This window comes from Humulus lupulus, chromosome 2 (assembly GCF_963169125.1).
Source record: "Humulus lupulus chromosome 2, drHumLupu1.1, whole genome shotgun sequence".
In the NCBI taxonomy this organism is placed as follows: domain Eukaryota; kingdom Viridiplantae; phylum Streptophyta; class Magnoliopsida; order Rosales; family Cannabaceae; genus Humulus; species Humulus lupulus.
The window spans coordinates 71,147,119-71,162,240 of record NC_084794.1 but is presented as its reverse complement, the minus strand read 5'-3'; the positions used below and the strand labels follow the sequence as shown (position 1 = coordinate 71,162,240).

At 41.5% G+C, this 15,122-nt stretch overlaps 1 long non-coding RNA gene across 1 annotated transcript; it reads right to left on the bottom strand.

Moving 5' to 3' along the window:
* Window positions 1-257: 257 nt before the first annotated feature.
* On the bottom strand, window positions 258-706 carry LOC133816101 (uncharacterized). Its single transcript, XR_009885014.1, has 2 exons — window positions 670-706; window positions 258-560 (listed from the first exon to the last, which is right to left on the bottom strand). It is a non-coding gene; the product is annotated as an uncharacterized LOC133816101 (long non-coding RNA).
* Between the last annotated feature and the right edge of the window lie 14,416 nt (window positions 707-15,122).

Genomic DNA, 15,122 nt, shown 5'->3' with positions numbered 1-15,122 from the left:
CAAAAACCGACCGAACCAAACCAGTTAAAAGAAAAAACCGACCGTTTTGGACCGCGGTTTGGTTGGTTAAACCGAATTTATTATTGTTTTTTTTTTTAAGTTTTAGTTAAAAAATAAAAAATTTTGGATTGTTGGAATCCATTTTTGTGCGTTTTTAAAACATAAATATATAGAACATAATTACATTTACAAATTTTAAGGTTTGAAACATAATTAAAAGTCCATAAGAGCATAACATAATCTCAAATCACAACACATCATCAAAAGTCTAATACTCCAATATCTATTAGTCCAATCCAAGACACAACCCAATTAAAATTTAAAACCAAAAGACTACAACCACAAATCTCAACACATGATTAAAGTTTAAACTTAAAGTCCATAGTCCATAGTCCATAGTCCATAGTCCATTACAACACAAATTAAATCTAAGTCTAATCGACTACAACAACACAAATCAAGTTCAAATTTCAAAAGAATAGATAGAAAACAAAATCCAATCCAAAATCCAGCATTCATTCATTTCATGGCCTGCATCAAGCAACCATGACCACCTGCTCCTAAGACAGAAGAAAGAATAAAATTATAATGTATATACTACACATGCTACATGGTACTTTTAAGAGAACTAAAGTTACTAAAGTACAATCTTAGAATTCAACTAGTTACCTTGAGATTTCAATTGTTCTTATCGGTCCCACTCCCACTTCCAGACCCACTGCCAAGATTCTCAAGTACATAGGTAATGCACGAGCCAACACCTGAAAAATATTCAATTAATACAAATAAGTTATAATATATATATAATATTTCAATTAGAATAAGCTATTAAGTAAATAAATACCTAGAAAAACTTGTTCACATGCCTCTAAACCATCAATCTCATCCATGTATTGTCGAAGCACAACAGGCTCTTCAGACTCACAAGTATACCAATTTTTAGAACAAATCAAAGCCTCCACCATCCTCGAGGATAAGGAACTCCTAAATGAATCTAGGATTCTTCCCCCAGTAGAAAAAGCTGATTCAGATGCTACTGTAGACATCTGAACAGCCAATACATCTTTTGCCATGCGCGCAACTATTGGATACTTGAATCCATTCTGTTTCCACCATTGTAGAATATCAAAGGTAGGATCAAGTTTCTCACGATGATCACTCAAGTAGTATTCAAGATCATCTTCTTCAATGTCATCACTAAGTTGTAGTTGCCCTTGAAGAAATGATTCTGTAGTGGAATTGATAACAGGCTGAGATGACTGAGACTGAGATTGAGATGGTTGAGCTTGAGATGACTGAGATGGTTGTTGTTGTTGTTTATAAAAAGCATACAGCTGTGCCTAAGTATTTGTCACCAACTTTATCATTTTTTCAGCCTCACTTGAAGTGTACACAAATTTGAAACCACGATTCACAACCTCTAATTTATACCTTGGATCAAGGATATTGGCAATAAATGTCAACATATTCAGCTTCTCAATCCTTCCCCAGTACTTGTCATACTTTCGTTTCATACTAACTGCCATAGCCCCTAACAAAGTATCAGGATTAGAAGCCATAGTAGTTAAATCAGCTTGAACCTTCAAAATATCTGGAAGGAGTAGATTGGATGTGACATATAATGACCCACTAAATCGATTAGTAAGATCATAGAATCTCCTCAAAAAGTCAACAAATACAACTGCTTTTTCCCAGTCTAGGTTGGTTGGTGGACCGTCCATTCTTTCTTCATCAAAGTACTTTGTGTAGTTCGCATCTGCTTCCAAATTCTCAAAAGCCTTCTTGAATTTTATAGCAGATTCTAACATCAAGTAGGTGGAGTTCCACCTAGTAACCACATCCAAGCATAACAAGGCTTTTGATTCAATGTTTGCATCCTTGCAACTTTCTTTAAATCTTTTCAGTCTAGCTGGAGATGACCGCACATATCTCACCGCATTTTGAATGCTTGAAATTACATCATTCAACTCTTTCAACCCATCAGTTACTATCAAATTCAAAATATGAGCTGAACACCTCATATGAAACATTTTGCCATTCAATGGAATGGTATTGTCTTTGTCCAACAAGTGCCCTTTCAATTTTCTAAGAGCAACGTCATTTGAGGAGGCATTGTCAACCGTCACTGCAAAAACTGAGGAGATACCCCACTCATTAAGACAATTTATCAACTCTTTCCCCACCAAGTCCCCTTTTTGGCTAGGAACTTGGATAAAGTTGATAATTCTCTTTTGTATTTTCCAATTATCATCAACCCAATGTGCAGTCAAACACAAATAACTAATATTCTGGATTGATGTCCAACAATCGGTGGTCAACGGCACTCTGTGCTTCACCAAAATCGACTTCAACTCTTTCTTCTGATCTAGAAACGCATTGTAAATATCTCTCGCAACAGTAAATCTTGATGGGAACTGAAATGTGGGAAAGAAATGTTTAATGAGCTTTTGAAATCCTTTTCCGTCCACGTGCCTAAAGGATAACTCATCCATAATGATATATTCGGCGATCACTTTCCTAACAGCATTTTGATTAAACCTTAGCGGCAGCCCACTTGAAGCAACTTCTTCTTCATTGCAGGTTGTTGTCTTTTTAGTAAATTTATTCATAGTTGATTGTTGCTTCTTACTTTGCTCAACCCAGTCACTGAAAGGACACTTCTTACACTTTCTCTCCACATGTGCCCATAGTGTGCTAGTCCCATTCAACTTTGTATCAGCCGCATAATCGGTGCCATAATAATTGCAAGCAGCTCTTGGCTTCTTAGGATCACAATCAGGCAACATAGTGTAATGATCCCACACGCTCGATGTTTTCTTTCCAACTCTTTGCTTCTTTTCTGGTTGTTCAACCTCTTTCTCCTTTTCTTTTTCATTATCCTCTTTCTCGGTCTCTTTGTCTTTTTCCTTATCTTGATTTTGTCGATCATTCCTCTTCTTTCGTACGTTCTCTTTCTTCCTTTCCTTCACTTGTTCTTCTCCATCAGAAGAACTTGACAAATTAGTTTCAGCATACTCCAACCACTCCCCCATCATCCCTTCTAAATTTTCCTCGTTATCCATATTTTATTAACGATCTATTTACATATTTATAAACACAATTTCAGCAACAAATATAAGGCATAATATGAATTTAGAAAACTTATGAAATCATACAGGAAGAGAACTAAAGAATTTGTGAAATGAGACAATTTGGTTCACCAAATAATATGATTTGAAGCATCATTATTATTCTTATTATTTGTATATATCAATTTTAAGATATCACAAACAATAATATTAGATGAGATTCACTAATATTTAATATTGTAATAATTGTACTATAACTTATTATTATTATTATTATTATTATTATTATTATTATTGTGGTATTAGTATTATCAAATGTTCGAAGCGACATAAATGAGTGAGTCTTGACATTATTCATGTTTAAATCATTATAAACTGTTTCAAGTATATTTATCTATTCTTAATAACTATATACAAATCCACAATTATTTATGTTTTATATAAATTATTTGAATCAATGTATATTTTCCTTATTTAAGAACATGTTCTTTTAAAATTAAGATTATCTTTTAGCTAGTCTTTTTTACCATTGCTAGTTATTTTTTTACAATTGACAATTGGTTTGTTGGCCATCGGTTAATGGCGCTATTTATTATTATTAGAGAGGAGAGTTCAATTTTACTCTCTCTCCCTCCTTCTCAAAACCATATTATCTTTTCATTATTATTATTATTATTACTTATAAAAAACACATCAACATTCAACTTTCAGTCTTATAAGTCAAACATAGTGTAATTTTATTTATTTATATATGGTCTCTGAAACATCACTTTGCAAAATGCATGACTCCACAAAAAATTCAGTGCAAAAAATTGACTCGAAACAAGTTTCTAATATTATAAAAAAAAATGATAATATTACTGATAATAATAACAGTAAAATGAATTTGTACTACAACACTCTGTGCAAAAAATTGACCTGAAACAAGTCTCTAGACTCTCTATTAGCTCCAAACCAAACCAAACAAAAACTACTACAAGAATGGATGTAATTAGAACAGAGAGCTGAATATGCATTTCACCTGTGATAGACAACTTGTTTGATTTTAAATACAAATTGTTTAATGTACAATACAAAACCATTACTTCTGATTCTGAACACAGACAACTTGTTTGATTTCAAAAGTAGAGCAACTAAAAATAATAAAATGAGCAAAGCGCATTATATAATACCTGGTAGGTAGCCACCGCCCGCCGCCGTGTCCGTGAACCTGAAGTGAAGCAGTGCAGTCGCGTGGGTCGTGGTCGACTGGTCGTGCGGCTGGGCCGTGTTGCTACCGCCGAGTCGTCGTGGGTTGTGGTAGTGGTCGGTCCGTTCGTTTGGGCTGGGATGGGTATTTGAGAGGTGGCTGCAAGTGATGAGGAGAGAACAGAGGAGAGGAAGAAGGAGGAGATGGGTCTGTTCTGTGAGAGGAGGCAGTAATGCAAAGTGATGAGGAAAGGAAGAAGGAAGGAGGAGGAAATCGGTCCGTTGAACTTGAGCTCTGTTCTTTCTGTGAGTGAGAGGCGGCTGCAAAAAGTGAAAGTGATGAGGGATGGAGGAGGAGCCGAAACAAGTGCAGCCGTGCCCTAAGTTTTTTTTTTTTTATTAAAAATTTTAATAATTAATAATTATATAATATTATATTATTATTTTATTATGTTCGGTCGGTTTCGGTTTTACTGGTCGGTTCACCCAAAATTTCCAAACCGACCGTACAGTGGCGGTTTGCACCGTCGGCGGTTTTTTCAGTTTTCGGTTTAAATGGTTTTGGTTTTTTCGGTGTTCGGTAGGTCGGTGTACACAGTTTTTTCGATTTTTCAGATTTTATGCTCAGCCCTAGTATAGAGACACCCTTTGAATTTCAAATTCCACCAACCCCCAAGGCTGTTACCAATGTTTAATTGGATTAATATGGAATTAAAAATGAGATTTGGGAGTTATTTGGGTTTTTTGAGTCGTTCAACAAAGATTGAAAAAATTGAAAAAATGGTCAGTTTTTGGCCTGTGGCCGCGGCCACCAACATTCAGTGGTTGCGGCCACCGACCATTTTCAGCACTAAAAAATGTGATGTTTTTCCAAACGGTTCCAAACCCTCCCAAATGATTTTGTAACTCCCAAAACACATTATTGGGGTTAAAATCATACCTCTAACAGCCATATCACATATGGCTTTATGAAATTCATCTCAATATTGTGTAACAACAATTTTACACAATAAAGGGTAATATTTGGAAGTTACAAATTTGTAACACCAAATATGTTACATTATTTGGATATATCTCATATATCTAAATATTGTAACTCTCTATTATATGCTACAATATGTGACACACTTTGTCACATTTATTTAATCTAAAACATTATATTATAATATAATATAATATTACATTATATTATAAAATAATATAACATCATTAATCTTCCTTTAATTTTCCCTCTACACTTTCTTAGACTTTTAATGCCTTTCAGGCCCATGGTTATGACCAGACCCCACTCCTGACATGGAACTACGATCAGCCCTCTTGGCCAGTATGACTACTGTGGAGAAAAGCGTCAAGCATCTGGTTACAGAGGCTAACCTTAGGCTGGTCGGATTTTTGGCCCCTCATCAGGACATGAGGGAGTCAACAGCGGGGAGTGCTACTGGCGGAGAAGTTCCCGAGCAGTTCCCGGACGTGGACCAAACCCCTCCGAGGAGGGCCACTGGAGTAACAATCTGGGAACCTTCCAGCACCCCGCGGGCTGCTGCTCCCCCCGCCCTAAAGGGAAAAGGGAAAAAGAAGGCCACCGAACCTCTCGAGCCCCTCAACGAATATTCGGACGAGAACGGTACTGATCTCTCGCTCTTAGATAGCTTGTCAATTCCCTGTCACTTATTTGACGGGGGCGACAATTTTAAGTACGCTCCAAATTTAGATCCAGCCTTCTTCATGCCAGAGAATGAGTGTAAGACTATTAAAGTATATAATGTAGCGACCAGTTATGATAGCTCGGGTATTTCACTTACAATTATCTTTGTTTCTTTTCCTGTCATAACTTACTTAATTGTTTATACTATCTCACTGCTTGAATATTTGCTTCTTTTCCAGATATGGACTCTGAGTGCGTGTTCGACTTATACAGCGCCCTTGAGGCTCCCGAATCTCCCTCGAGCAAAAAGAAAGCGAGCAAGAGGCATCCCGGAGAAAGCAGTAAAATGCCTCACGCTAAGAAGTCTCGCACTGCAGGCCTCCCGGAGGATGGACCCTCAGCCAATGCAACACCAACCTCTTCTCCTCTCGAGCAGCAGTCCCTTTGCTCTTGCCGAGTCAACATCATCTCCACCAGCCCAGACTGATCAGACTCAGCAGGTCGGTGCTGCTCCCACTAGGGTCGACATAACAAGTCATGCCTTCAGATCGGTCAAAGACAGGGTCGCAAAAATTGTGAACAACGATCGCTGCCGAGAGGCGATGGCTGCGACTGAGACAATGGATGTCGACCAGATCCTAACCCGCGCCTTGAATGAATTTGCCAGTGTAAGTTATCTTTTTTCTATGGGGACGGCTTCTTTTATACTCTACAGTCTGTCTAATCTTTGTTCTGATCGCAGGCATTTCTAACCCTTACTGTCGGTCGGCTACGCTCGAGCGTCGTCACCGAGCAGTCCAAATCTTTGGAGCAACGGCACGCTGACGAACTTAATGTTGTCGAAACGAAATACATTGAACAACTTGAGGCGGTGCTCGGGGAGAAGAACAAACTGGTTGAGGAGTTGAAGGGGAAGCAAAGTGCTCTGGATAAGGCCATCGAGCAGAGAGACAACTTCAAGGAGTCTAACCGCGTCAACTACCGCGCGGCTAAAAAGCTCGAAGAGGACTTGACCGCAAGCAGACAGGAGACTACAACTTTGGAGGGTCGGATTGAGGAGCTTGAAAAAGCCAATGCCAACAATTTGGAAAGGTACAAGAACGCCACGAGTAAGTGTTTTTATGACTTCTGGAAACACAACCAAGGGGCAGACTTCAACTACCTTCTCAAACGCGCAAGGCAAGCCGAGATAGCCCGCTGCGTTGCTCGACTGGCAGAGGAGGAGAGGGCAAGGGTACCTGCCTCACCCGAAATCTCCTTGGTGACTGGCATGGACGGGGCGGACAATGAAACTGCAGATGTCGTCGACCAGGGTACCCCTCAAGATCCTCTAGATTCGTAGTCTGCTATTTCTTTTAATCTTTCAAGTACTCGAGCTACGGGTCGTAATGTAAAGACATTAATTTTTTATTGTTGCATGGGCAGCTATTTTTCTTTTAATCAGACAATTACATCCGAGCAGTACTGCTTGTAATGCCCTGAATTCTCCGACATGGTTTAGTGGCGGTTTAGTAGGCCGGGAGGGCCGTAATTGTGTAATTACACCATTAAATGATTTTATGCATGTTTATGTGAATTATATTATGATATAATGATATATTCATGCATGTGGGTCCACATTTGGTAAATTATGTTGTTTTGATAACTTGCCCTATTGAGGGTAATTTGTGTATTTGGGGGCATGATGTGATTTGTGAATGAGATTCCATTATTATGGAGATATATTCGAGCTAATCGGCATGAGATGGTTATTTTTAGTGGATTAGCGGTTTTGTCATAACGGGGTCAATTTTGGGGTAATAGAAATGTCTATCTGAGGATAAATTGGGAATATTTGAGATCAGGGTGAAATTCTGGAGGTTTTGACTATAATGTCCCCGGGGGTGTTTTCGGGACCCCGAGCATTAGGTTTTATTTGAGGTTACTTAAGCTTGAAGTAGCTTATCAGATAGAACGTACGATAAGAAAACCTCTCGTTTCCCTTCGTTAGTTCATTTTCGCCACCCGAAGCATTTTCGACGAAATCTTGAGTTCTAGGAGTCGAAATCAAGTGAGGATTGAGGCATAGCGATCCTAGGGAAGATTAGAAGCTTCTTAACCAAAGGATTCGATGGAAAACAACCCAATCGAAGGTAATCGAAGTTTAAGTTTTGAGTTTTCCGAGTTTCTAAGCTTTGAATTGATTTTGTGAATTGTTGAGTTTTCGATTCGTTTGAACCTTGGATTTTGAGGGTTTTGATGCATGGGGAATCTTGGGAACTTTGTTTTGATGATTGGAAAATGTTTAGGTATGATTTTGGGCTTTGGAGTGTTAAAACGCGGTTGGGAATGGCCCAGGGTGAAGGGCCGTGGCCCTGTTCTTGGGGCGCTGCGGCCCTGCCTTGAAGAAGCAGGTGGAGAATTTGTGCTTGCCGGGCGCCGCAGCCCTTGATGGAGGGCGCCGCGGCCCTTGCCTCAGAGAACCCTGGGGGCCGCAGCCCTTGCCCTGTTTTCACCCCGTTTGCTCGTTTTGACCCCGGGAACCTAGTTTTAGGCCTTGGGAGTGTCCTTACTACTTGGATTAGTTTGGATTGATCTCTTGGAGGCTAGATAATGGTTTGAGAACCTTTGATTATCATGATTATTGATGGTATCCTATATGTGTTATGATTAGGTAACCGCTAAAGGACTAAAAGCTAAACCGTTCTCAAGGGTTGTTCTTTTGTTCATTCTAGCTCGAATCAGAGGTAAGAAAACTGCACCCCAAGTGTGACATGCATGGATATTCATGAGGCATGTTGGTTGTGTAAATATGGACATGGATTGAATATAGAATGCTTAGCATATGTTGCTCACTTGTGCATGGTACTGACTCATTAGTCAGATTTGGCAAAGGTGCTAGTATCAACTGTGAAGCTGTGACTTATTAGTCAGGTTCGGCAGTGGTACTGGGCACTGGTCACATTGCGTTGACTCATTAGTCAGGACGGCCTTAGCGTGTATCACGCAAGCCAACAGAGATTAGATCTAATCGACTATCAGCATTGAATGACTCAAAGAGCATTAATGCCAGACCGACCTCGAGGGTCGATGAATGAAATAAGCGCTTGGAGGCTAGTGGCTTACCTAGGAACCACTCTCCCACATGAAACAGTGACATGCTTGTCAGTCACTCAGTATGGTTTATCAGAACCTGTTGAAGGCTAGTGGTTTACCTAGCAGCCACTCTTCCACTTGAATTAGTGACTTGCTTGTCAGTCACTCAGTATGGTTTATCAGGACCTCATGTGATGTTCACTCACTTGTTTGAAAGCTTTATGCTCAGTGTGATTATAATGATAATCATTTGATAATGTTTATGTATTGTGTTATGTTTTCTTGCTGGGCTTCGGCTCATGGGTGCTATGTGGTGCAGGTAAAGGAAAAGAAAAGCTCACTTAGCCTTGAGTGGAGAGCTTAGGTGGTGATGTGTACATATGCGGCCGCTTGACCACCACGGCCAAGGAGTTCTCAGAGGAACTAGGGGGTTACCCTATTTTTGTCGCTTAGGTCGGCGAGATTGTAAATTTTAAACAGTAATGACCATTTTGTACTGAGAACAACTTGTACATGTTTTGATTAGCTCTGCAGAGCAGTTTCTAATGAAAATATCCATTTCCTTTTTATTAGTTTTGTACCTTAACCCGTTAATTACACTTAGAGCACGTTTTTTACCAAAGGACTCGGGTAGCGAGTTAATTTTCCGGTCCACCGTTCACCGTAACTGTTATGGGGTAACCAGGGCGTTACACTGCTCGCGGTGTAAAGTAATTCGTTTTTGATATTATAATACCTTTTTATTTTATTATAATATCTGTTCACATGACCGAACTTAGCATAGCACTTTGGTTTGATTTAACAAAATACAAAATTTTGAAAAATACACTAAGTACCTTAGCATGCTTTCACTTATTTTGCTCATGTGTTTACATACCTTTTAATGATATGCTTTGCTTACTTGTACCTTATATTCCCCCCAAGTGATTGAGGAGCTTTAGGTCCTTGGTCACTTGCCTTGACCAAAACCTGTTTGAACAATGCTGCTCGGAGCAAAATAATTGAAATTGTAATACAGCAAAACAACACACGTAATGAGCAAATACTTGTAATAAATACAATAATTGGCAAAAAATGACTGGTTGCGCACAGTCCCTTATATTTCTCGTAATAAATGGACGAAACATATCTATACGAGTGATCAATAAGATCTTACACTTATAAGCGATCGGTCACATAAAATGACCAACCCTTTTTCAAAACTTGTAAAAAGTAAAATTAATACAAGCCAATTCTTTAAGAAGAATTGTTTATTTATAGTACTTGCGCATGTGTTCTCCATTCCAATAGCGAGGAACGAGATCTCCATTTAAGCGAGCAAGTTTATAGGTGCTTAGGTGAAGGACTTCTTCAATCTGGTATGGCCCTTCCCAATTAGGCCCGAGTACTCTAGCAGCTTGGTCGCGGGTGTTTAGAAAAACTCTTCGGAGTACAAGATCTCCAACACCGAACTTTCTTTCTTGAACTTTAGAGTTGAAATACCGGGCGACCTTTTGCTGGTACGCAGCTACTTGGAGTTGGGCTTGCTCTTGGTTCTCATCGATCAAATTGAGGGATTCCATCAATAGCTGACTATTCGAGCCTTGGTTGTACGTTATTCTGCGATGCGAAGGCGGATCTAACTCGACAGGCAACATAGCTTCATATCCATAAGCCAAAGAGAATGGAGTATGACCTGTTGTTGTTCGGTGGGAAGTTCTGTACGACCAAAGTACTTAAGGCAATTGTTCTGGCCACGCCCCCTAGCCTCTTCTAGTCTTTTCTTCAGTGTATCCTTCAACATTTTGTTGACTGCTTCAACTTGTCCATTTTCTTGGGGATGAGCAACTGAAGAGAAGCTCTAAATAATACCATGCCGCTCGCAGAAGTCCGTGAATAAATCACTGTCAAACTGGGTGCCGTTATCCGAGATGATCTTCCTTGGCAATCCATAGCAACAAATGATGTTTTTGATCATGAAATCCAGCACTTTCTTGGTCGTTATGGTTGCAAGCGGTTCAGCTTCGACCCGTTTGGTGTAGTCGACGGCAACCACAGCATATTTGACACCGCCATTTCCCGTGGGCAAAGATCTGATTAGGTCAATACCCCAAACTGCAAACGGCCCTGGGCTTTGCATCTGCTTAAGCTCATTAGGGGTTGCTCGTAGGATTTTGGAGAATCTCTGGCATTTGTCACACTTTCGCACGAATTCCATCGAGTCTTCATTCATCGTTGGCCAGAAATATCCTTGCCTTAGGATCTTTTTTGACAAACTCTGCCCCCCAGCGTGGTCTCCACAAAAACCTTCGTGCACCTCTTTCATCAATTCTCTGACTTTCTCCTTTGTAATACATCTGAGGAGTGGCATTGAGTATCCCCTTCGGTACAAGATTCCATCGACCAGGATATACCTAGCAGCTTGCCGCTGAAGGGTCCTAGCTTTGTTTCTATCCGTTGGTAATGTGTCTTGCATTAGATACTCTATATATGGTGTCATCCATGCATCCGTCATGTGGATCACCATAGCGGTCTCTTCTGCTTAGATGCTTGGCATTGTTACCCGCTCAACCGGCACTATATTCAAAGTATCAGCATCCTTCGCACTTGCTAATTTGGCCAAAGCATCAGCATTGGAATTTTGATCGCGAGGTACTTGCTGGAGACTGTATTTGTAGAACTGAGCTAATAGATCCTTTGTTTTTTTCAAGTAGGCAACCATCTTTAAACCTCGGGCTTGGTACTCTCCCATGACCTGATTCACCACCAACTAAGAATCACTATAGATGTCAAGCACTTTTATATTCATGTCCCTGGCTAACCGCAATCCAGCGAGCAGTGCTTCATACTCGACCTCATTTTTAGAAGCAGTGAAGTCAAATCTGATTGTGCAGTGAAATCGATGCCCCTCCGGCGTTATCAATATCACTCCTGCCCCAGCGTGGCACTCGTTAGAAGAAACGACTGTAAATAATTTCCACGTGGGAGTTTGGCTTTGACATTCAGGCTCGTTAGGCTCTTCAAGCTACCCACCACTCGTAAGTTCAGTGAACTCTACAATGAAGTCAGCCAGGGCTTGTCCTTTTATCGCTGCTCGCGATAAGTAAGATATGTCGAATTGCCCGAGTTCGACTGCCCATTTTAGCAATCTACCTGCAGCCTCTGGTTTTTGTAGGACTTGTCGAAGACGCTGGTCGGTCAAGACCGTAATTGGATGAGCTTGGAAGTAAGGCCGCATTTTTTGGGAGGCCAAAACTAGGCAATAGGCTAGCTTTTCGATGGGCGGGTACCGCTATTCTGCTCCAATCAGCCTTTTGCTCACATAGTAAACAACCTTCTGCACACCTTCTTCTTCCCTTACTAAAACGGCACTAGCAGCGTATTCCGTGATCGCTAGGTAGATGAATAAAGTTTCTTTATCGACCGGCTTTGACAGGATGGGTGGTTGCGCCATATGTGTTTTTAGTGCTTGAAATGCCTCTTCACACTCCACCGTCCATTCAAACTTTTTATTGCCTCTAAGTAGATTAAAAAAAAGGGACGCACTTATCTGTTAACTTTGAAATGAATCTACTAAGAGCGGCAATTCTTTCGGTTAAGCTTTGAACATCCTTAATCTTTCTGGCGATTTCATGTCGATCAGGGCTTTAATTTTCTTGGGATTGGCTCCAATTCCTCTCAAGTTAACTATAAATCCCAAGAACTTCCCTGATCCTACTCCGAAGGAGCATTTAAGGGGATTTAGCTTCATCTGATATTTGTTCAAGACGTTGAAGCACTCCTGCAAATCCCTTACATGCCCTTCTTCTTTCTTCAACTTGACCAGCATGTCGTCGACGTAGACCTCCATGTTTGTGCTGATCAACTTCTTAAACATGTGGTTGACGAGTCACTGGTAAGTCGAAACAATCTTTGGGGCAGGCTTTATTTAGGTCTGTAAAATCCACGCGCATACACCACTTTCCATTCGGCTTGGGCACTAGTACGGGATTAGAGACCCACGATGGATAAAACGCTACCCTGATGAACCCATTCTCCTTCAGCTTCTCGACTTCTTCTTTTAAGGCCCTTGATCTATCTTTGTCGAGCAGCCTTCTTTTTTGTAGCACTGGTGGAAAACTCTTGTTGAGTTTAGGACATGGCTGATGACTACAGGATCTATCCCGACCATGTCTCTGTGCGACCAGGAAAAGACCTCCTGGTTCCTCCTTAAAAACTCCACCAGTGCTTGTTTTGTTGTTGTCTCTAAGTTTTTACCGACTTTCACAACTCTGGTCGGATTTTCTTCATCGAGTTAGACCTCTTCAAGGTCCTCGATGGGAACTACTTCTTCTTCAAAATCCCCAAAGCGAGGATCTAAGTCCCTATCCTCACTTTGGGCAACGCCCTATTTGGTGACATTATCACCCGAGTGGGCATCTCTCGTCACACCTTTCTTTGCCTTGGTGATCGAGGCATTGTAGCATTCCCTTGCTTCCCGCTGATTTCCCAACCGCACCATATCCCTGCGTCTGTTGGTAATTTCATGGCGAGGTGCGATATCGAGGTGACGGCTCGTAGGTCAACCAAAATTGGTCTCCCAATTACAGCATTGTATGCCGAAGGACAATCAACTACTATAAAAGTAGTGAGTAATGTCCTATTAGCAGGTGCGGTGCCTGCTGTAATTGGGAGTCTAATTTACCCTGTTGGGGCGAGCCCTTCTCCGGAGAAACCGTAAATGGTTTGGTTGCATGGCTCCAGGTCCTTCACAGACAACTTCATTCTTTCCAGCGAAGACTTGTATAGGATATTGACCGAACTTCCTGTATCGACCAATACCCTCTTCACCATCATGTTAGCAATCTACACGTCCACGACCAGCGGATCGGAGTGTGGGAATCGCACATGCTGGGCATCGTCGTCAGAGAAGGTTATCAATTCCTCCTTTGTACGAGCCTTTTTTGGTGCTCGATCATCGACACTCATCATCTCGATGTCCTGGTCGTGGCGCAGGATTCGAGCGTATCGTTCCCTTGCCTTCCCACTATCTCCTGCAAGATGCGAGCCTCCGCAGATGGTGAGTAGAGTGCCTGCCATAGGAGCTGGCTGTAAAGGTGGCGAGCGTTGGCGTGCAGGTGCCTGCTCGTTGCCACCTTGAGCCTCTCGCTGAGAACCTCCTACAGCTCGCACATATCTTCTTAAATGTCCCTGCCTTATCAGGAACTCAATCTCATCCTTCAGCTGGTTACACTCGTTGGTGTCGTGCCCGTAGTCGTTGTGAAAACGACAGAACTTTGTTGTATCTCTCTTGGAGATATCTTTCCTTATAGGTGCGGTTCGTTTATAAGGCACGTTTGAGCTGGTCGCCTGATAGACCTCAGCTCGGCTTTCGACAAGGGCAGTGTAGTTGGTGAATCTCGGTTCATACCGATTTCCTTTAGGGCGCTTACTCTCAGAGGTTGAGGGTTCATTGTTCGCCCGCTTTCCACCATTTCTACCATTGCCATTCTCGTTGCCTTTGCCATTGCCATTGGGTTTTTCCAAACCACTGGCGGCTTTGGTGGGTTCTTCCTTGGGCCCCTTGTCTTTTGTTGGCGATTTCCCTTCGTTGGCAATCGCGTCTTCGAGCTTGATGTACTGATCAGCTCGATCTAAGAACTCTTGGGTGCTCCTTACCCCATTCTTTCTGAGGCTGCTCCAGAGGGGTGAATGGTGTCTAACCCCAGCAGTTAGGGCCATCATCTTACCCTCATCGCCCACAGTCTTGGCTCCAACTGTAGCTTACATGAAGCGCTGAACATACTCCTTCAAGGGCTCTCCCTCTTTCTGGCGTATCTTGACCGGCTGGTTGGCCTCAGTGGGGTGCACGCGACCCGCATAGAACTGTCCGTAAAACTCCTTTATGAACATTTCCCATGATACTATACTAGCAGGAGGGAACTTAAAGAACCACTCCTGGGCGATGTTAGACAGTGTTGCAGGGAAGATGCTGCAGCGGGCATCTTCTGACACCTTTTGTATATCCATTTGTATCTCAAACTTATTAACGTGAGATACCAAGTCTCCATACCCGTCAAAATTTGGTAGTTTTGACATCTTGAATTTACTTGGGGTTTCAGCCACAGCAATCCTCTGCACGAAGGGGGTGCCTCTCCTTCGATCGTACTCAATGTAGGATGTTTTCC